The sequence below is a fragment of the Pezoporus wallicus genome, unplaced genomic scaffold (genome assembly GCF_028554395.1).
Source record: "Pezoporus wallicus isolate ANWC-B61680 ecotype Strahan unplaced genomic scaffold, APGP_CSIRO_Pwel_v1 contig_3181, whole genome shotgun sequence".
Lineage (NCBI taxonomy): Eukaryota > Metazoa > Chordata > Aves > Psittaciformes > Psittacidae > Pezoporus > Pezoporus wallicus.
In genome coordinates this window covers 7,580,357-7,602,093 of record NW_026641700.1, presented here as the reverse complement: position 1 = coordinate 7,602,093, position 21,737 = coordinate 7,580,357, and the positions used below count along the sequence as shown (strand labels likewise).

General features: G+C 40.0%; 1 protein-coding gene and 1 long non-coding RNA gene across 2 annotated transcripts in view; one reads left to right on the top strand and one right to left on the bottom strand.

Moving 5' to 3' along the window:
- The window catches only part of JAZF1 (JAZF zinc finger 1), a 189,285-nt gene that overhangs the window by 95,102 nt on the left and 72,446 nt on the right, over positions 1-21,737 (bottom strand). The window lies entirely within an intron of this gene.
- LOC130607623 (uncharacterized) overlaps positions 8,881-21,737 on the top strand; it is a 40,815-nt gene continuing 27,958 nt past the window's right edge. Inside the window, exons 1-2 of the long non-coding RNA XR_008974293.1 lie at positions 8,881-8,969; positions 13,968-14,925. This is a non-coding gene — a long non-coding RNA (uncharacterized LOC130607623). The remainder of the gene's footprint in view (positions 8,970-13,967; positions 14,926-21,737) is intronic.

Genomic DNA, 21,737 nt, shown 5'->3' with positions numbered 1-21,737 from the left:
GCCAGTGCTCCTTTTACCCCTCTGTGCCAACACTTAACAGGCAGAAGTTGAGGTCAAGACTGACAAGAGTCCTGATACCTGAAGAAGGACATACGAATCCCTGTTCACATAAAAATGAAGCAACTGGATTGTCAAGATTTTTTTGGAGGCTGTAACACTCCAACAGCTTTCATGATGTTGTAGATATTACATTCAGGGGCTGGGGCCTGCAGGTAGTTGTCCATATCATAAAAAGACTTAGGTTCAAAAACCATGGCTTCTATCAGCCATGACACTACTTAAATTTGCAACAAAAGCAAAACCACAAAATTCCCCTTGCCAACCCAAGGGTGTTGTGTTTGTTTAATCTCAAAAACAGTAACAAAATTCCTTAAATGTTATGAAAATAATGGCCCTGCAACGGATTTTAAAGGCACTAAACCTCATATTTACAAGGACCAAGGACTTACAGTGTGATCTATCTCCCAAGTCACTTGGAGACATTCACAATAATCTTGCCTTTTTTGTGCAACATCTCACTGAGGTGAACTGCCAACACAGGGGTTCCCCCCCCGACCCACAACTGGCTTCATCAGAAGATCCATACACATGTTCCGCTTGCCCACCCCCAGGTTCACAGAGTGCCTGTCTTGTATTTCACTTGGCCTTGAAACTGGCTGATAGAAGTCAGTGCAGCTAGTTAATTAAAACCTAGATTTCCTTGAAACCAGCTCGCTTCACTAATGATGCCAAGGCAAACATTTCTGTTGGCTTCCTCAAAACTCCACAATTGTTCTTACATGGATGTAGCTTAAAAAGCCAGAAACAGATAAATTAAATGTTACTGGAAACTGTTTCCCTTCCAAAGCCTCCATTACAGGGAAGCCATTATGAATTTCAGTTTCAGTTCCAAAAGCAGCGTTATTCACGTCTTCTTATGAATTCAAAGAATAAGATTTTACACTTATTAACATAGTCCCCGCATTATATCTGTACTAGAATTCTTTTCCCCTCATCTCCAAAGAGAAGATGATGCTCTACACTTCAAAAACAGAACATCAGAAGATAAATATCATGATTCTGCAAGAGTTTTACCCCCCACACTGACTTTAAGATCATCTTTTACACTTACACACAAGTTTAAGTTCTTTCCAAGATCAACGTACTATTGCCACAGAGACAGATTTATCAAAATGTGTGAAACACATCAGATATCTAACTGTTCCACATTTCCAGATTAAGCTCCTATTAAACAGGAGACTAAGGAAGCTACATGCAGGCAAAAACAACAAGAAAATACTGTATTTATTTCAACTTTCACAGTTTCAATGAACACTAGAGGCTTCAGGATATTTGTTAGTACAAATTTTTTCCTGTTTGGTCTCTCCCAGAGCTGCAAAAATTACTCAGCTGCAAACAGTTTATTTCCCTGTCAAATTGCTCATAAGTGCATGAAACCATGAAAAAAAAACCTAAAACCTGAAAGACACAGGCCACATAAATATGACAAGGTAGTCAGGAAACTGAAGTCTTTTTGGCCCACTGGGAGACAGCTCTATTGTGCCGACAGTGCTCTACTGGCACTCTGCTGCTGCTCAGACCTGCAACTGACTGACTGCAATTGCCACATTACTGCAGAAGGATGAAGAGTCCAAAGCCAAAGTAAAGCATCACAAATCACAGTCAACAGTTAAAACTACTGTGGACAAAGAGCTGTGGTCAATGGCTCAATGTCTGTCTGGAGACCATTAGTAAGTGGTGTCCCTCAGGGATTGGTGATGGGACCAGTCTTGCTCAACATCTGTCGGAGACATGGACAATGGGATTGAGAGTGTCTTCGGCAAGTTTGCTGATGACACCAAGCTGTGTGGTTCAGTTGAGACACTGGAGGGAAGGGATGCCATCCAGAGGGACCTTGACACACTTGTGAGGTGGGCTAATGCCAATCTTACGAAGTTTAACCATGCAAAGTGCAAGGTCCTACACCTGGGTCAGAGCAAGCCCAGGCACAGCTACAGGTGGGTCAGAGAAGAGATTCAGAGCAGCCCTGTGGAGAAGGACTTGTGGATGCTGGTCGATGAGAAAATGAACATGAGCAGGCAGTGTGCACTCGCAGCCCAGAAAGCCAACCGTATCCTGGGCTGCATCAAAAGGAGCATGACCAGCAGGTTGAAGGAGGTGATCCTGCCCCTCTACTCTGCTCTCATGAGACCTCACCTGGAGTAGTATGTGCAGTTCTGGTGTCCTCAACATAAAAAGGACATGGAACTGTTGGAACAAGTCCAGAGGAGGCCAGGAGGATGATCAGGGGACTGGAGCACCTCCCGTATGAAGACAGGCTGAGAAAGTTGGGGCTGTTCACAGCCTAGAGAAGAGAAGGCTGTGTAGAGACCTCACAGCACCCTTCCAGTATCTGAAGGGGGCCCATAAGGATGCTGGGGAGGGACTCTTCATTAGCGACTGTAGTGATAGGTCAAGGGGTAACGGATTAAAACTCAAACAGGGGAAGTTTAGACTGGATATAAGGAAGCAGTTCTTTACTGTAAGGGTGGTGAGGCACTGGAATGGGTTGCCCAAGGAAGTTGTGAATGCTCCATCCCTGGCAGTGTTCAAGGCCAGGTTGGACAGAGCCTTGGGTGGCATGGTTCAGTGGGAGGTATCCCTGCTCATGGCAGGGGGGTTGGAACTTGATGATCTTAAGGTCCTTTCCAACCCTAACTATTCTATGACTGCTCCTAAAGCCTGAAAGAAAAGTTAGCATTAACCTTAACAACTGCAAATGACTTATTGCATGTGCAGGCAAGTGGTTAGCAAAAAAAAAAAAAATCCGAAAAAGGAAAAAAAAAAGGAAAAAAAAAAACAATCAAAAAGTTTGTTTTAATAAAGGCTGCCTCAGGAAAAAAAGTGACAGGTATATATTGGGAATGCACACACAGGAAACTGGAAGGCATAGAAAGCAGCATCTGCTGACTTAACACCCCAGTTTAGCACACACCAGCCTCTTCATATAGGTGCTCCTCACAAGGAAGCAAGGCAGTGTTCATAGACGTTCCTGAAAGCAGCAGGAATTTGTAAAAACTGCCTCTTCATAGGAAACACACCCTGATCCCAGGAACACCTTCGCTAAGTGTTACAACTGCAGAACCTGTAAGAAGCAGTCCGAGGACATCACTGCCAAGAGAGAACATATAAAGAAGGGAGTCACAGAAATCCAAAAGCAGGCAGCTGAAAAATCAAAGCACAAAACCCTCCAAGAACACCACAACCAACAGCACCCATTCACTACTGCAGACCACCACATGTGAAACTCCATTTTGTAACACAAACTCTGTCAGACACAGCAACTCAAGAGTTTTGCTGTACCAGAAAATGGTATCTTGCTGGCCAGCAGAATATTTAAGATAACCTCCACAGAAACAAATCTGTGCGTTGGTCTTAGCAGAACATTTTGCTACAGAACACTACTACTGAGCAATCATGTTTCATCCTTGCAAGCTGCCACTATTTAATTCAGACTGTGAACTCTTGAAAGAAATGGCCATCCCTTACCTCCCACTGCCCAGGCAAAAAAAAGTTCTAATTACAACTTCACATGGTTTAATGCATAATTACTCAAAGAATTTCAGGTTAAAATGCTAGCTCAGGAACACAACTGATCATTTGTGTAGATCATTTAACATTTTCAGTTTTTAACTTAAAACCAAATAGCCAAGTAAAGGTAAACACAAGGATCTACAAATCCTCTGAGGAGTATTTTTCATTAAAAAAAAAAAAAGTATTTGTAATATAACTATATGTAAGAAAAATATTATTTCAGATACAGAGAACACAGAAGAATGCATGAAGTCCAGTCAGAGATCCTGGATCTTTAAAATACTCTTATTTCTGCAATTTAGATAATTACTGCACACTAGTAAGTGACTACAGTGCTCCTCAGACGCTGAAAGCAACCTCTGGATCTGTCATGCTGTCTTTAAATAGGCAATTAAAGTGAAAAATGAGAGTGCGCATAACTTTCCAGTGCCACATATTATATATAAATAATACAACACAAATAAGAACAGGACAGAAGTTCTCAAACCAAACACTTGATCAACTTAGTCATGCCTTCATCTGTTTATTTGAAAATATATTACTTTGCTACACTTGTGGTCCTTATTACAGTAAATTTACTGCCTTAAGAAGAGATTTCCCTTGCCAGAAATTAAAAAGACTTTCCATTCCTCTGCTCCCAAAATAATCTTTATTAACCAAGGTTGGATGGTAGCAAACTTGCTAGGATATCCACGAGGTAGCAGACAGATGCAAACAACTGGTATGTTCCTTTGTTCCTCAGCGGGGCAATCTGGTTGACCAGAACTTGCCTGAGGTTGTCCCAAAGCTTGCTTTTTTGCTTTACACCAATTTATAGTACTTTAAACCAAGTGCAGAATTTGTGAAATTCTTTACTTAAATAAAAGAATCATTTACTGTGTTCTCAGTGAGAAGCTGATGGCCTGTGACAAACAACATCAGAGATCCCTTCCTGTGCTTACAAGATGTGAGAGCTCTCTGTGCGCCATCCTGTATTCTCATCACTTTCACAAACCCCCTCACTCTGTCAAGCCAGCACAACCAGCACTTTCTCTCATCAGAGAAATTCAAGCTGTGGCCTTTTCTGGTCCCATTGGAAGCAGTGCAAATAGAGGTACAGCCCAGTTCACATGGGTCTCCCCAGACACCCAGCACAGCTGAACAGGCCACCAGCTACAGTCTGCAGTTGCCTCTGGCAGAAGAGATGGCACCTATCAACCAGTTTTTAAGCCATCTCTCATGCACCCACACCTCCAAAAACCCAACTAAAACTCCAGCAGCAATATGAAGCAGGGAGCTGTGTAGGAGGATATAACCATAATTCATGAAGAGAATATTACTTGTGCACTGTGATTGCAGAAATCCTCATAATATTCTCATTAGCTCATATCTCAATATAAAAAGTAACGCTGTAAATCAGATACTTAATTTCTATTCAAACGGAACATAATTGCTGGTAACTGGCTGCAGAGCTACAAATGTCAAAAAGACGCCTTGTGATATTTCAGATGTAGTGAACAGCAAGTACACTTCATTGCCATGATGCCTTTCCACCTGTTATGTTAATTAGTTTTTATTTGAAACATACTGCTGCAACCAATGCAACAATTAATGGTTACTTTTAATAGGTAAAATCCCCATTAATCAAATCAACAGATCAGCAGAGTGCTAGAAAGGTCTCATGGAGAAAAAGAAAAAAGAGAGTCTGCTGCTACTTTTATTTTACTTTTTAAATTGAGATGCATTATATTTTTAAGCATCTGGAATGTTAACATCTTGACTGAAACTTCTAAGTGCAAATATACTTAATGAAGCTTGAAATAGAGAAAAATTAGAATGCCATTTTCACGGAATTTCCCAACATTTAAGTGAAATAAAATAATCTCATGAGGTGCTGCTGGAGAGTGTTAAAATAGAAAGTCCATCCGCACTTAACAGTCAGGCACATAGGACATAATATATATTATAAGTAATCTCTCAAATGATCCCATTTCAATAACGAAATGAGTATTTTAATTCCTTACCACACTATAATGTTTCTTTTGTCTGAGAGTATTAAAACCTCATACACTGTGGAAAGGCACTCACTTTCGATTCACACAAATTGGGGAAGGTCCCCAAAATTAAGAGGGATATTATTCTATACTGAAGCAATGATAAAACTACCTAATGGCATGTAGCACTGCCCCAACACACCCCAACATGATGGTCTTTTTAACCACTGCTTTATGCACTGTGCACCTTAGTGCACCAGTGGTTACACCACAGCTATGTTAACAGAGCCCTCTAACGGGGACACAAGAGGACATCAAAAGGACTTCCCTTGTTGACATAATTGTATCACCTCCCCAGACGACACACAGGGCCAATAAAAACCACTCTGCCCACATGGCTGCGATCCCCCCAGACGCTGTGATCCCCCCAGACACAAGCTGGTGTGAGGATGCCTGTCGGGGAAAACGTGTTTCTTGTACTGTGCTGACAGACTGGAGAGAAAGGAGGAAAAGGGTTGGAAGGTGCTTCCCAGTACAGACCCAGCCCTGCACACAGATTTTTTAGGTGTTCAGTCAAAACCCTCCATTTCCAAAATTCACACATTTCTCCACTCTCTAAGGTCATACACATCATTACCCATTACATTCAGAAGCCGACTTAAAAGAAAAATGAGGAACATTCATTTTGCATTCAGCATTTTGCCAAAATTATGAGCAAATAATTTTTGGAGTTGGCACTGGATTGACTGGGAGTTTAGAGAGTTTCTACCCAGGCCTGGCTTGGGTAAATCCATTGGGAGGTTTGGTCTTTTTTGGGCAAAACTTGGTAACTACTAGTAGAAAAGCAATCTTTACATAAACCACAAGTCTGTACTTTTTCAAATCAAGCATGTGAGGTGAGTACATGCTTAAATCCATAATCTAGGATAAACAGTTTTGCATAAAGCAAGTAATTATTTCAAAACAGCCAGTTTTCCTGTTAAAAAAATGGAAAATTTATAGGTTTGTGGTTTGCTTTTTTATTACTCAAATACTCAAACCCTTGTTCTCATCTAGTTCTACTAATGAAAATCTGACTAAACAATCCAAAACAAATAAAACCCAGCATTACTTTAAATAAAAGTTCAAAATATATATCCTGACAGTTCCGATGTTTGAGGGTTTTAGTTCCCAAAGTAGTAATGATCTCCAGGAGTTAAAATAATATGATTATATCCCAACTCCATGGCCAGCTAAACCACAACTGAACTGCAGTGGCACATATTTCATTTTCAATGTCAGAAGATCTCCATTTCAGACTATCAACATAGCACTAAATTTTCAAATGTCACTGAAAACAGGTCACTTCTAATTTTGCCTGAAAATGCTAAATGAACCACTATACACAGTGCAGCTAGTATTTCACAAGTTAAATCTCTTCATCTTTACCAGGAATCAAAAAGGAAAGCTTTTTACTGTAAGTTATTTACTGTGTTGTCACTCCTCTGCAAACATGGGTTGTGGGAATTCTCGTTTTATTTTGAGGAAGGGTTGTATTAGAATGGAACAATACATACTTTTCCTGTGAGTCACTAAAATCGCTATTAGAAGCTTATCTTCTGAGCTACTACTTTGCTCAGTCTTGTAGGAGACAGACTCGATTCTTAATCTTGTCTTCCTGCTGACAGGAATAGGGAGTGCACAAAACTAAGCAATTTCTTGTAAGGAAGAAGGGAATGGCACCATTACTTAGGGTTACTCAAGAGAAGTTCCCTCCCGAAGATGGCAACCATGCCCGGTGGAGCAAGGGCGGGAACCAGCTGTGTTCTTACGTACTGCCAGGTGCGTAAGAAGATAACCTTTATCTCCTGAAATATCTTTTCCAAAATTAGTTTGGATATACTGTGTCTTACACAATTTTATTATTTCACTGGAAATAATTTCACCACCAATATGCCTTATCCAAGACTATGAGCAACTCCACATTTGTCACTGGTGCTACACATGAAACATCCAGCAACAAGCCTGCCCTTCAGGCAATAAGAAACACACACATACACACATGATATATCAGTACATTTCTTGCAGGGAGCAGGGGTGGGGTGAGGTGTGAGGGTCTCCCTTTAAGAGGAAGACATCACCACTGAAAACAGAACAGAAAAACAAACCTAATACTGTGAGATGAAAAATTTACTTCTCTGCAAACAAATTGACTATAAACCTAAATAAAAAAATTATCCCAAACTGCACCTTTTAGAAGTCTAACACTCAATCATCAGGATGACAAAGACTGGCATTTAAAAGCGCTGTTAACCATCAACCTTGAGTAACAAGACTATTATGTTTGCCCTTAAGTACTGACAGTGGAGCAGAACCTCTGCACTTTTGTACCCTGGACATCTGTTCTTGAAAGAGAATTTAAAATTATCTTGAGAACTAGTAAAGTGCAATAGATTATTTCATGTGTTTAAGTTACCACTTCAATTACAGTATCTCCATGCAGTGGAAACCAAGTGTGGTAAGTGGCCAGGTGCCTACCACCATGAATGACACCTGGCTACCCCAGTCCAGCTCCTAAAGAACAGTTTGCAGAGCAAGGAAGAGATCTCACAGCTTTATCAAAACTGGATCATGTCAGTGCAGTCTCACCACGATGGCCTGAACTGATACAACACAACAATCGATCAACCACTCATGACCTGAGGCTCGCACAGGGATTTAAGAAGACATTTTCTGCTGTGCCAGTTTCCTTGGTAAGAAAACTTCCAAGTTTTCAGCGTGGCCAAATGGCGTTTTCCTCATCATTAAGCCCAGTGATGGCTTCCACACGCTGACTCACCCTGGTGTGCTATCCGCAGGGGCAGGAGTGGAACGGGAGCACAGCTGGAACTCTCCGAGAGAAAGCCGCTTTTAACTCTTTACCCCACAGCCAGTGAGGGGAAACACCCTTCCCACACGGGCAGCTGCGGCCACTCCTTCACAGGCAGACACAAACGCAAAGCAAAGCCTCGTACGAGATACTCAGCTTTAGAGTGAAAAACCATACCGCCGGGGCGGGTCGTTGAAGAGCCGAGGGTCAGCGTACACAGGATTCACCACAGGATTTGCAAACAACCCGTTTTCCTGCCCGCACTGACAAGCGCATCTCTCCCCGCCCGCCCGGGAGACCGAGCCGTCCGAACCGCCCGGCTGAAGGCAGACGCCGCTGCCCTAAGGAGAGCCGAGCCCGCCGCGCCCCCTCCTGGCGGGGCGAGAGCGCGGCCCTGCCGGCGGCGCCGCTCGGCCGTCAGCCGCCATTTGCCTTCTCGAGCGCAGCTGGAACTGCTGCCTTTCGGCTAAGACGTTATTTCACCTCCCGTTTCGCACCGAGTTTCCTCTTCACAAGGCACCAGAGGCAGCCGCGACTTTTCCCGTGTTATTTCTGGCAGGCGTTTAGTCCCTCAGGTATTCTATATGCCAGTGGTGATGGGGAAAGATGGTAGGGAAGTGATACCGTATCAGAAGTACCACATTTAACAACACAATAAATACCTTGCTCCTCACAGGGAAGCCAAAGCAGTCAGTCAGAGCAAGTGACTGAGAGCGTGTCAGCCTGCCACGGAAACACGCTGCAAGTGCCACATGGAAGCCCTGGCTCTGTGACTGCAGGCCATAGCATTTTGAAGCAGGGCACACAAAATGGCTTCCTCATGAATGTGGCAGGTACGTCGTTCACCTGCACAGGAGAGGGGCATGCTGCAGCCTCGTTGCCACTCAGTACCGTTAAAACATTCCTGTTACAACTTAAAATGTTATCCGCTGCTTAAATACTAAGTGTGTCACTCCTCTTCAGCCATTTCTGTCCAGTCATTCCCTTCAAAACAAAAAGGCATTGAGATACTCCTACTTCCAATAGTTCTGATGTAGAGAAAACCTGAATCAGATTGAATTAAACTAAGCCTCAATGTGATTGAAAGCCAGAAGTTACAGCAGGGGAATAAAGATTATTTTAAAAAGTGAACTGTAAGTTTAAAATAGAAAATAAATTCAGATAAGCCTAAAAGTGATGACATTGAGTAGAGATTTAAGGAAATCAATGAGCTTAATAATCAATGATGTTTTAAGTCCAATGCATGTTTTCACACATCCTGTTTTTACTTTATTATCCCAATGAAAACCATGCTGTGTTAACAAATAAAAATGAATTTCCCAGTACGAACACAAAGGAAATGCAGTAAGTTACCAATTCCTTTGAAATTCTAACTCTCTTTACCCTCACATAGAATTCAAATATAGAATTATTAATCAAATAGGCACATCAATGAATATGAAGTTAGGTTACTATAATAACTAATTTACGACAACAGGAAGACTATTCGCTAAAAAAGCTCACAAAACAGTCCATGCTTTGGCTATCACAGTTTTGCCTGATATTCACATAAGCTGAAGTGTCTGTACTTTCTTCATGTTTCATGTGATACAAAGCAGCAGAAGGGGACTGCACTTTTCACTGCACAGTTGAAACTGGTGCTCATGGTTCATGTAAGTCAAGCTTGGGAAGGCTTCTCAGCAGAGAAAGCTCATTTTCTGCTCAGAACATTTAAGATGATAAAGGGATCTAATAAATGCCCTGGCTATGTCAAAAATATTTTTAAAATAAGTTAGGATAGGACAAAATATACAAATGAGAATTTCAAACAAACAGTAAAATTTCTCCTTGCAGGGAATGTTGTATGAAGAAAATCTGTTCAACCATTTCTGCAGGTGAGCTTGAAATATTGTGTATTTCTGATGTCCTGTAAGAATGCAGACAAGCAAGGCCTCATTCCTAGCTCAGTACAACTTGAAAAGGTAGTAATGCAGTTATAAAAGTGTTGAACCACTAAACCATCAGTTATTTTGTTTTTTTGTTTTTTTTTTTTTTTTGTTACAAGTAATTAGAAGAACTTGGAAACAGGTAGGGGGGAAAGGGGGACATCACTGATGTTGAAAACTCGAGCAAGTTCTTCCCAGATCATGATACATGAGTATCTATAGTACGTATACCATTTCCCTAGTGTCTCAACGGGAAGATGCATGTTTCTGTAAACAATCCAACTGCTAATTTTACATGTACTTGCTGCAAAAAAAGTCTACTTCCTAAAGTGATAGTTTAGTACCTTCTAAATTCTACTATTACTACTAAACAGCAATTAACTCTTAGAGGTTGATAGCATCATCCATTTTTACAGCAATAAATACTAATACTGTTTTTATTCTGTACTGTTCCTTCCTCTGATCAACATCTGATTATGAAGTAAAAAGCACGTTATACATTTATCAAAATTAGGGATATGATAAAATGAAAACACTTGGTAGATAAAGGTGGTGATGATGAGTTTTATGACAATTTAATTAATTTAGCTCAATGTTTATTCAGCTATGCTGTTACTTATTGTTGGAGTCATTTTTAAAATTCTCTAAGGAGAATGAAATAATTTGACCCCAAAAGACGAACATTCTATACAAAGACACTTTCAACATTAAAAATAATTATTCTTAAAACATATTTTGATTATCATCTTACAACTGTAACTGCACATAACGGAAAAAAAGTAACATCACCTTTCTAAGTCTGTTACCTACATGCAACAGCAAATGGCTTCCCATTTGTAATGTTTCTCTCTTCTCAAGAAATAGCTTTAAAAGTTTAACCAAACTCATTAAAATGTTTCTATCAAACACTTACTTAAAAAGCTTCGGCCAACTAAAAGGGTACTTGTTCAGAGGAAGAGCTTGTTTGGTTTGCTGTTTCTAAACAAACTATAAAAGAATCCATTTGGCAAAAAAAGCCCAACAAAACAACCCAAAACACCTTTCTAGAGGTTCAGCAGACACCTGCATATCAGCATCATGACAATATAACTGCATGCCTGCTAGGATTAGTTCATAATATTTAACTTAAACTGCTTTGAACTCTTTGTATTCAGGACTAACAGTAAATAAGCACAGTGGTTGGATTACAAGAGAAATTAAGACCACCAGCAAGAATACTCCTCTCCCTCAAAGCGTTTTCCCTGCCCCACCCAATAAGCCTTTTATATTCCCTGTTCCTCTTTCTGAAACATTTACCAAGGCTAAGTTAAAAATCTATCTCTCCAGTTCAGATTTTAGCAGCTTTTAATATTCATTCCTTAATGCAGTGTCAGTGTGCTCACCTTTTGCTCTACAGAGTGGTATTGATTTGCAGTAAGCAGCAGAGAAATCCCTAGAAACTCCTCCATAATTTATTGTAGCTCTAAAGCTTTTCACTGCAGTCAAAATGAAGACCAACATCTTCTATGACAGACAACTGTGGGGAAGGTGGCATGAATTAGAGAGTATGGAAATAAACACCTTAAACAAACCACCTCAGTGGGAGACTGGCATTGTCTGTCTGCCAATGAACTGCACACAAGATGCTTAGAGAAGGCCCGTAACAAAGAAAGAGCTGCATATTTTTCTAGGGTTCCCATGTCAGCACCACCCCTGATGCCAGAAACATTAATAACTTTTCTTCTGCTTTTCTTCTTTCTGGGGAGGGGAAGGGAGTTGAAATCAAAACAAAGTATCTAAAGAAGATTCATTTTACTTCTAGTTGAAATTTGTCCATGCCAAGTACTGATGTAAAATGCTGGGGTTGAAGCTTTCTTGTTTTTGTTTTGAAAGGGTAAGAAGAGTCCTACAATTTGGCTGACCTGTAAAAAACTTCAGAGAATCCTTACTAAAGGCTCTCCACTGCATCAGGTCTGAAGCCAAGCTTGCCAAACTGATGAAATAATTAGCCTTGCTTAAATCTTTTCCTAATTAGGTCTAACTTCTTTACGTATTTGGAAAATACTTTACTAAATTCAATAACAAAAAATGTACCAGACTGACAGCTGTCAAAAAAATGCCCTCTGTATTACCTTGGTAAGCAGAATTCCAGTATGAACAGAGAAAATACAAATTTTTCTATTGTTATATCACTGGGATAACCACTTTCCAGCTTCCAAGTCTGGAAGGCATGTACTGGCACATCATTCCAGTAAAGGATGAGTCCCAAATACTTCAACAACCCATTGCTATCTGACTTCAACAGAAAGAACCCTGGTAGAACGGGCTGCACAAGGCAGGCACAGGAAGGTACAACGTGCTTTAACATCCCTCAGTCTAAATCATCAGTGGACTAGAATAGAGGTGAATGACAGGAAACAGACTACACTAGTCATGATGCAGCCTGAGGTAGTGTCTGCTGGAAAGACAATAGTCCATTCTCCATGTCCATGCAATAAATGGCCTTCTCTCTGCAACTACCAGCTAAGATTATAAATCAGTATGTTTCACAATATTAAAAGCCACTCCAGCTGCAAAGGAACCAAGACCATAAATTCTTTTCAATGCACCTTTGAACAGCATCAGGCAGTAGCGAGGCTTTCCTGAAAACAGCTAGACAGCTGTAAAATAGCTGCTTCAAATTTAGTTTCTCTCACAGGAGATAGAAAAGATCTGTATGAACTGTTTAATTAACAGATCAAGCCAGCAAGACCCATGAGGAGAAAATTCAGCTCTTAAACAAAAGGTTTTAATTCTGTTTCTTGAAAAGATTTCATTTTATATTCTATGTGGCATTTCTGAATTAAGACAAAAACCTGGTTTGAAGAACATCTCCAAGTCTCTTCTCCTCATTGCTATTAATGCATGTGAAGTTAGCAGTTGGGGATACAGTTTGAGGTATTTTTCAAAAGGATCAGTACACTAACCAGAGGTCTTCTGGGGAATCCACACACAAGCTCTTTCTCACACAGACATGAAAAAGGTCATTTCTAATCAGTTTCTTTTCTCATATAAAGTCAGATGGCTCTTAATCTCCAGCTGATCACTTAATTTACCAGAAAGGAAAGTAACTACTTTTTTGCAATTCAACAGCAGCTGTAGTTCCCCTCATGTGTTTCCTATGCAAATTCCACCTCTGCTGTACAGTAGACCCGGTTATTTAAGAGCAAGTTTAGAGTAAAAAGGGAAAGGAACATCATAGTATCTGCCATGACCATTAAAGCATCCTTGAATTCTCTGGCTAACAATGATTAATAGCTGCAATTATTGCTCAGTGCTTTCACTGAGATGTCAACTCTGAATGTGAGAAGAGCATGTTATGAAATCTGAATGGATGTCATCAGTAAAAAAAACACAATTACTTTTCTTTAAGTCTTATGCTCAACATGAATCAAGAAAGGAGCCTACTAGCTAGCACAACGTCTGGAATAGTAGACTTGGAGATAGTAACAAGCTATGCCATGTACTTCTAAGACAGGACACCTGAGAAAAGATGCAAGAGTTTCATGGACTCTGGTGAACAGATTAGGAAATGACAGAATATTATATCATTCTCTGCATTTTACAGCAAGTCTGGACACAGTCCTGGTCTCCAGTGTAACCAAGACATTCTAAATCTTTTCTGTCCAGGTATAAGATTTTCGTGTAACAAGAATCAGCTTCATTCCTCCAGATATAAAGCAAAGATGAAACAGAACTGTCATGAGGCAACTGGAAAAATACTGCACACAAAGTATTAGTTCATAAATAATAGAGTGAATGTTCTACACTGGCTAGGATCAAAGGCTACAAGTTCCATTTCCAGCTCAGCCACAGACTGCTTAACACCACACCTCAACCCTTCTTCTGTTTGCTGTGGATAAAATACAGTGAGATTCCTTATGCTACATTACATTTGCTGGTATAGCTAAGTATTTATAATGAGATATGGAGCATAACTGTACTTAAAAATCTTGCCATAAACACTTTTCACAGTTTCAACAACAACAAAATGCCATTTGCCTGTATTATTATCAGCAGTATTAACACAGTCATACTTTACAATGTACCACTGTAAATAAAGACACAAAGAACTCAAGCTGTAAAGTACAACACTGAGGGGAAAATGCAAGAGATTCTGTCTTGTCAACATATATAACCTTTTCACTGCCTGTATGCAAACATTCAATGATCTACAAGTGCTTGGAGCCACCAAAACAGAGTGGTCGGGGTGGGTGGGGAGGATAACACTCAAACCCACCACTACCACCCTGAAAATCAAAAAGAAGCACTCAGTTTGAGTTCAGTGTCATGTTCCTGGCAAAATGTCTGCTGAAGCACTACAGAGATTTTTATGGGCCTAGAGGAGACACTAAAGAAATACAAACAAATCAATGAATACCAGCATTGAGAGATAAACAGTTTCAAATGCTTCATAGTACTAGAATCCCTTTGCAGCCAGATTCAGTGCCAAGATGAAGACTTGGAAGGCTTCTGTCAGGCTATTTCCAATTACAGTGGTTTATGAAAACACAGGGGATACAGTACGCCTTGATGAGAAAAACCAGTGTGTATATAAGCTCATCATCCTTGAGCAGAAAGCACTGAGGTAAGTACTAGTTGTTATGGATACGTCTGCATAAGTAATGGAAGTTATTGCATCTAACCTTCAGTTTTCATTTATTTCGTACTGGAGGGTGTGGGTGCGTGCACAGAGGTTTATGTTACAGATGTCTATCTGCCACAAAATATTGAAGTGTTCTTACATTGTATGGCTGAAAAAATGCCTTCGAGCAATGAGTTTAATGTAAACCCAGAGGAATCAAGTAGGATGATGCTTAGAAGCCTTTAGAAGACCTTGAAAAATGCACTGCTAATTGTTCTTTAATCAATTTGTGTATTGTTCAGAGGTTTAAAAACTATTCATTGATACGCAATAGATATAAGCTGCTTTGAACTGAGTACACACAATTAACTGTGACTAGTTTGCATGACAGAACAGATCCACAATTCATTTGCGTGTTCTTTGTGTCAACCAGCCTCTTATGCTAAGAGCTGTTTTTCTGGTTGCTGGTGCTATACTGGGGGGAAAAAATCTCCCAGCCATTACTGATGACCTCATGGTTACTAAACGACACACACAACCTAGAAATACTATCATATTCTATATGTTCTCCTTTGTCTGTGTAAAAGAGGAAAGATTCTAAGCGCCAGAAGAGCCAATTATAAGAAAAAAACCTCTGAATCAGTTTTGGTGTGGATACCTGTTAATATAAGATACACATCTGTCCTGGGTTCAGCAGTAGCAGTCTTTTTTTCTCAGTCGTAGTAGCTGGTGCAGTGCTGTGGTTTTGACTTTTGGCCTGGGAACAGCACTGATAACACTGATGTTTTTAGTTGTTGCTCAGTAATGTTTAGTCTGACCAAGGACTTTCTGAGTCTCATGCTGTGCAGGGAGAAAGCAGAGACAAGACACCTGACCCAAACTAGCCAAAGAGGCATTCCATACCACAGCACGTCATGTGCAGCATGTAAACTGAGAGTTACCCAGGAGGGCTAGTTCACTGCTGGGTTGGGCTGGGTATCGGTCAGCGGGTGGTATTGTATTCTCTTCCCTTGTTATTTCCCTTATCATTATTATTACTGGTGGTAGCAGCAGTGGTTTTGTGTTGTATGTTAGTTACTGGACTGTTCTTATCTCGAACAGTGGGAGTTACATTCTTTCGATTCTCCTCCCCAACCCTCCGGGAGCCAGGGGAAGAAAGGGTCGGGGGTGGAGGGGAGTGAACTGCATGGCTGACTTGCTGACAGGGTTTAAACCATGACAACATCTGAAACCAGGTGTGTGGTTTTGTTGTTTGTGGTTGTGGTGTTTGGTTTGTGGAAGGTTGTAGGGTTTCTTTTTGTTTGCTTGCTTGTTTTTTTTTTTTGTGTATGTGGTTTTTTGGGGGGAGTGGTTGGGGTTTTCTGCTGTTTTCCTGGAGGAGTTGTTTGTTTGTTTTTTGAAGTAAGTTTTAATTTCCGTAAGAAAACTCATAGCTGTTAGTAGGAGATAGTCTCTGTTCTGTGAGGTAAATCAGCTCCTGAAAAAGCTGGAGGAAACCCCAGTTTGCCAGATCTGGAAATCAGTCAAGTGAAAATTCTGGATTCCCAGATTTTTATCCCAGTGAAGCCAACTTAACAAGTTTGATATATCAAGACTATGTACAGAGAGTTTGGAAGCTATGGACCTACAAAACTCAAAGCTCGTGATTTGAAAAGCACTACATTAAATTAAAACCTTAGCCTGTTTCCTTGGACCTCCATCCTCATTTAAACCCAGGATTGAAATACTTTTCCTCTTGTCTCCTTGCTTGTCAGCAGTCCATAAAGGTAGTTTGTGCTTATATGCTTATGTTGGTCAAATGAAAACAGAGAAACAAGAGAGAAAGCCTTTCAGTTCCCTCATCTTGGAGCCCAAGAGACTCCAGCAGCCTATAAAGCTGTTTCACAAACAGCCTTTCACAGACTCCAAGAATTTTTAGGTACTTTTGCTTCTTTATAATCTCTTCACAAAGATCTACTAGGCTAAAGCAATGAACAATTTTCAGAGACCTGTAACCTGGGCAAATTTGAAGTTTTCATTAAAAAAAAAAAAAAAGTCTTCTTTGTCCTCTGTTAAATTCTAAAACTTGCTCCAAAACCAGCAATACAGATCATCTGAATGATAGGGGGATCCTTATCTTTCAACACTTTTTTTCCTTTATTTTCTTTAAAAATCACATGGAACTTTTTATTTAAAATTACAAACAAAGTAAGTATCCAAACACAGACATGGAAACAGAAACACCAGTCCAAATGGTTTAGATGTGGAAAGGGTAGAATTAAAAACATTTTCGAACCAGAAAATTGAAGTTCATTGAGAGGTCTTGCCACAATGTCTTTACAGATCTCAGGTGGATCAGTGTTTAAAAAGTTACTAGCTGAACAGGTACAGAAGAAAGAACTATCATAAACAAATAGCCTTACTGACAAAACAAGAGCATCTTAACCACATGAACACGGAAGAAGATACTATCTAGCTGAACCTTTCTTTCTTCTGCTCTTCTAAGTACTTCTTTAACCCCACTCCTTTACTTTGAAATAAACCAGCAGATTATTTGAAAAAATAACCTGCCAGGAAACTTTACACCTTACCTATTTAACAGAAGCCAATCTCTGAAAGGGAAAACTAAACCCTTCCCAGTTCAGAATTTTGCAGCCTTTGGCACCATCAACATTTATTTCTTGTTCTAGTTTTCCAGATTTCCTTTAATGTTTTGATCGCTTTGTTTTCTTTTTTTTTTGCAAGATCCATAATTTCAGCTACCTCCATGCACGCCATCTGAAACATTCTTTGAAGTACAGAGTTTACAAAGGGAATCAGTGAAGATGAAATGAACAGCAAGTTCTTAGATATATGTGATTTCTGCTCTCAGCTGATGGTTATTTTGTCTTCACAATCAGCTGCACTACTACTTCTGCAATATCAGTATCAATTCAACTCCTTTTAAAAACAGCTGGACTCGTATTAAAGCTTTAATAAGGTTCCCAAATAATCTGCCACAGAATAGAATTTACCATCATCCACCTATATACAGGACGGATGACTGAAATTAAAGTAATAAAAGAAAATGGGGGAGGGAAGGAAGAATGTAATAGACTAATACGGAAGTAGTATTTTGAATAGGATTTTTGGTTACATGTAGAGATTTAGCTAGGAACTATATTATATCTGTAATTCCAAAATCACAGCACATTTGTTTTTTTTGCAAAAATCACTGCTTCAGTTAAAAAAATAACGCTTTTAACAGTTATTTGGATACTCTGACCACACACATACACAAAAACCTTTTTAAAGAAGTCCTTAAAAAAGCATATACTCCTAAAACTAGTTCAAGAGCATCAAGACATTTTAAGCTAGGAATGTCAGCCTACTGAAACAAAACAGAACTGCCGAAAAACACTAGTCCCAGAAGACTGTTGCATCTTCCAGGTGGCAGTAAATTCTTAAACTCTCATTATGGTGAGTAACATGGAGGTTCTCCCATGTTCTCAGCAATATCTAGCCATAAGGAAATTTTCACTCCATTGGACAAGCAGCAGTATTTCTTCTCCCCTGCCCCAAGTCACATATTCCCAACTATTTCTGTGAGAACTCCCAGTTTCAGGAATTGGTACATTCAGTGATTGATGCAGTCTTGCTACAACTGGAACTTTACATATCTGATGAGCTACTGGCATTTGGCTCAAGAGTTCAACCAGAAAACACTGCTGTACATGAGAACTGCTATAACTCTTCTTTATTTTACCCATTCTAATGTGCCTCTCTTTGTCTCTCTCCCTTCCCCCCCCCTCCAACCTCTTACGGCAGCTGTGCAGCAGTTACTTTTTAACTTCAGGGGAAATCTGGAAATCTGAAGACCAACAAAAAATGACCTACAATAACAAAATTCAAGTCTGTATCTGACCTGCCAAATGCACAGGTACTTTCACCAAAAGACATGCCATCTATTTGAACTCTCAAATACTGCCAGGACAAAAAGCAGCTTGCCTGTTCAGATGAGCAACCAATCTCTTGAGACTTCAGAGATAAACCAGACAAAATGCTGGACAGGAACAAAAGGTACAGTAATAGTGCAAGAGCTGGAGCCGTGGATAAGAAGACAAGCAGGAGGAGGAAAAGTCTTTCTGAATTTAGTAATTCTGCAAAGCCAAATTTAACTCATAAAAGTAAACCATTTGAAGCTGAGCATAAAATGTTATCCTTCATTCCCTGTGACTTCTGGAAATCACAGAGTACCTCATACTAACTTTAAACTGCAGAACGTATTGTGGAAAAACTGTTCTAAATTTGATACTTTCCCCATCACAAGTCTGGAAAGAATGTAACTATGCAAATTCAATTTACAGCATGCTATAGATAGGGATACATTTCTGCATGTCACACTGAAAACTGTCTCAGCCTTTGTTGCTGTTTCCTGCCTAGGGTGTGAGAGAGTAAGCAATACTACCCAAAACCAAAATGAACTCAGAAGTAAGAAAGGATAAGATATTTACAAAACAATCTCCCAGATATTCTAGACAGCTATTAAGATTGATTTGTTTTATATGCTATAGCCTCTGGCATAAGCTTAAAAGAACAAATGGCTTGATCCTGCAACCCTTCTTCACACAGCTTAATCTTACTGCCTTTGAGGAGTAACATACATGATAACAGGATAAACAGTGGAAGCCCTGAGATCAAATAACTCAGACAGACAGATACCAAAGTGAAAATGGTATGAGAAGAACTGATTCTAACTGATTAAGAAGTAGGTGTAATTAGGACCAAAGACATTTGTTTTTAGAATTCTTGTGATGCATTACATTCATCATTTGGGCTGTCAGGCGATGATGACAGCATTGGCAGCAGAACACAGAAGATGAAGTTAGAGAACACTCTTATCAGATGCTCCCACTCTTTGAAATTATCATGGCAGCAGTGGCAGACAGACTCGGGCTGCCCTGTGAAATTGGGTGCTGCCTTCTACAAGCTGAAAGCCAGGCAGCACCATAGCATATTGGTAACAGCATAGTAAAAGTTCAGCTTTTGAAATAGCTGCCACAGTGGCAAATAGGTAAGACTGCACTGGGCCACAGCTACAGAAACAGAGCAGAGATTTAACTTTTCGAAATATTACTGCTGTCATGCAAAAGAACTCTGAGGTCAGACCTCTCCAGCGAAGCAGTCAAAAATGGAAGCAATTAATTTGTCATTACTGAGTTTATCAGCCAGGGTAAAATGAAGCGTGCAGGAACTGTACCCTACAAAGCCTCAGATAAATGGTAATTTGCTCAGTGAAAAGTTCATGAGGCAAAAACAAGACCTCTGATACATAATATATCGTGACTAAGAGAGGACAAGGGTGGCAGTGCCACTAAGAACAAGCTTCCAAGTCAGAATTCACTCAAAGTTTCAACTAAGATGAAAGTTAAAATTTTTACGTCTGCTTACATTTGTGCTAAGTGATTGCACAGTGAAAGGTGATGCAGATAAGAACCTACAAGAAAATGAGAACATGTCATTATTAAGGAACAGGAAACTAGTAGCCCCCCCCCCCCCCCCCCAATGTCAAGGAAATGGTCATCAGGGACAACAGCAGGCTAATACAAGCACTGAGATATGACTATGCCCTTAAATCTTGTCACCTCATCAGTTATCACCATCTTGATTTTTTGCACAAAATGTTAAGTTTTGCCCCTCTTTCATACTTCCCACTAATTTCCCACTTCCTAGGTATTCAACAGAACCACTTCTCTGGAAGTGACAAAGTCCATAAATTCAACCCTTCTGTGTATTCATCCACAATAGCATGTCACAGCTGCCTAAACTCCTGCCATGGCATTATACCTTTCAGTACAGGATTATGACATCTTTCAGCAAAATATTTTTGAGTTTAAATGGTTTGTCTCAAGACTCTCAGTGGGGAACTGCAGGGTTTCATGAATCATTGCAAAGATGGAAATACCTGCTGTCAACAAACAGTCAGATCGCAACTGTTTCACATAAAGCCAGAGGACAGATGTATCCGGAGTGGTCCCACTTTGCGTTGCTTTACCAGTGGCTCAGAAAACAAGCAGCTGTGGAAGTCACAAGACCACACACCCTAGATGAAGAAACTGTTTTCACTGCAATTGCTTATGTTCTTTTCAGAAAGGTTCATTACTGGAATTTTCACTGTTACGGGCACTGATCTGATTTCCATTAGACATCTTGCTGTGTATGTCCTGTTCCACATCCACATGACACGGGCCTGACTGCCACATAGGCAAAATTGCCATATAAACAATATCTCATTTCAGCTCGTTTGTTCTCTTTATGAACCCTCCTCCAAAGTCATCCAGATTTCATACCATATGAAATAGCCTTCCTCTTTCATATGGGTCTTCTTTCAAGATTAATACCTCAAATAACTGGTTTGTAGAATTTAGCAATGAGCAAACACAACCAGTTCTATAACCACCACCTGCTCTCCTTAGGAATGAGAAAACCTCTTAGGATGCTGAACAGACCTCATTTTTAAGACTCATGATACAGAGATAACCCGCTGTCTGTACCAGATACTCTTAGGGGGAGCCAAATAATCTGTTCTACACAGATTACAGAGGAATACACATTATAAGACACATAGTCGTAATTTAATGGAGCTAGAAGCCACATCACAGACGCAACATGATACTTCTCAGTATGTGTATAAAGGAACAATGGTTTTGTCTCTAAGAAAAGAATACAGTTACATAAATACATTATATGGCACCCAAGGTTAAACTTATCTCAGTTTCTAAAGCACAAAGAGCTGCAACTTGCTTGCCAGCATTTCCTACAAAAACATTGCTGCACATCAGAGCTCAAGACTCCAA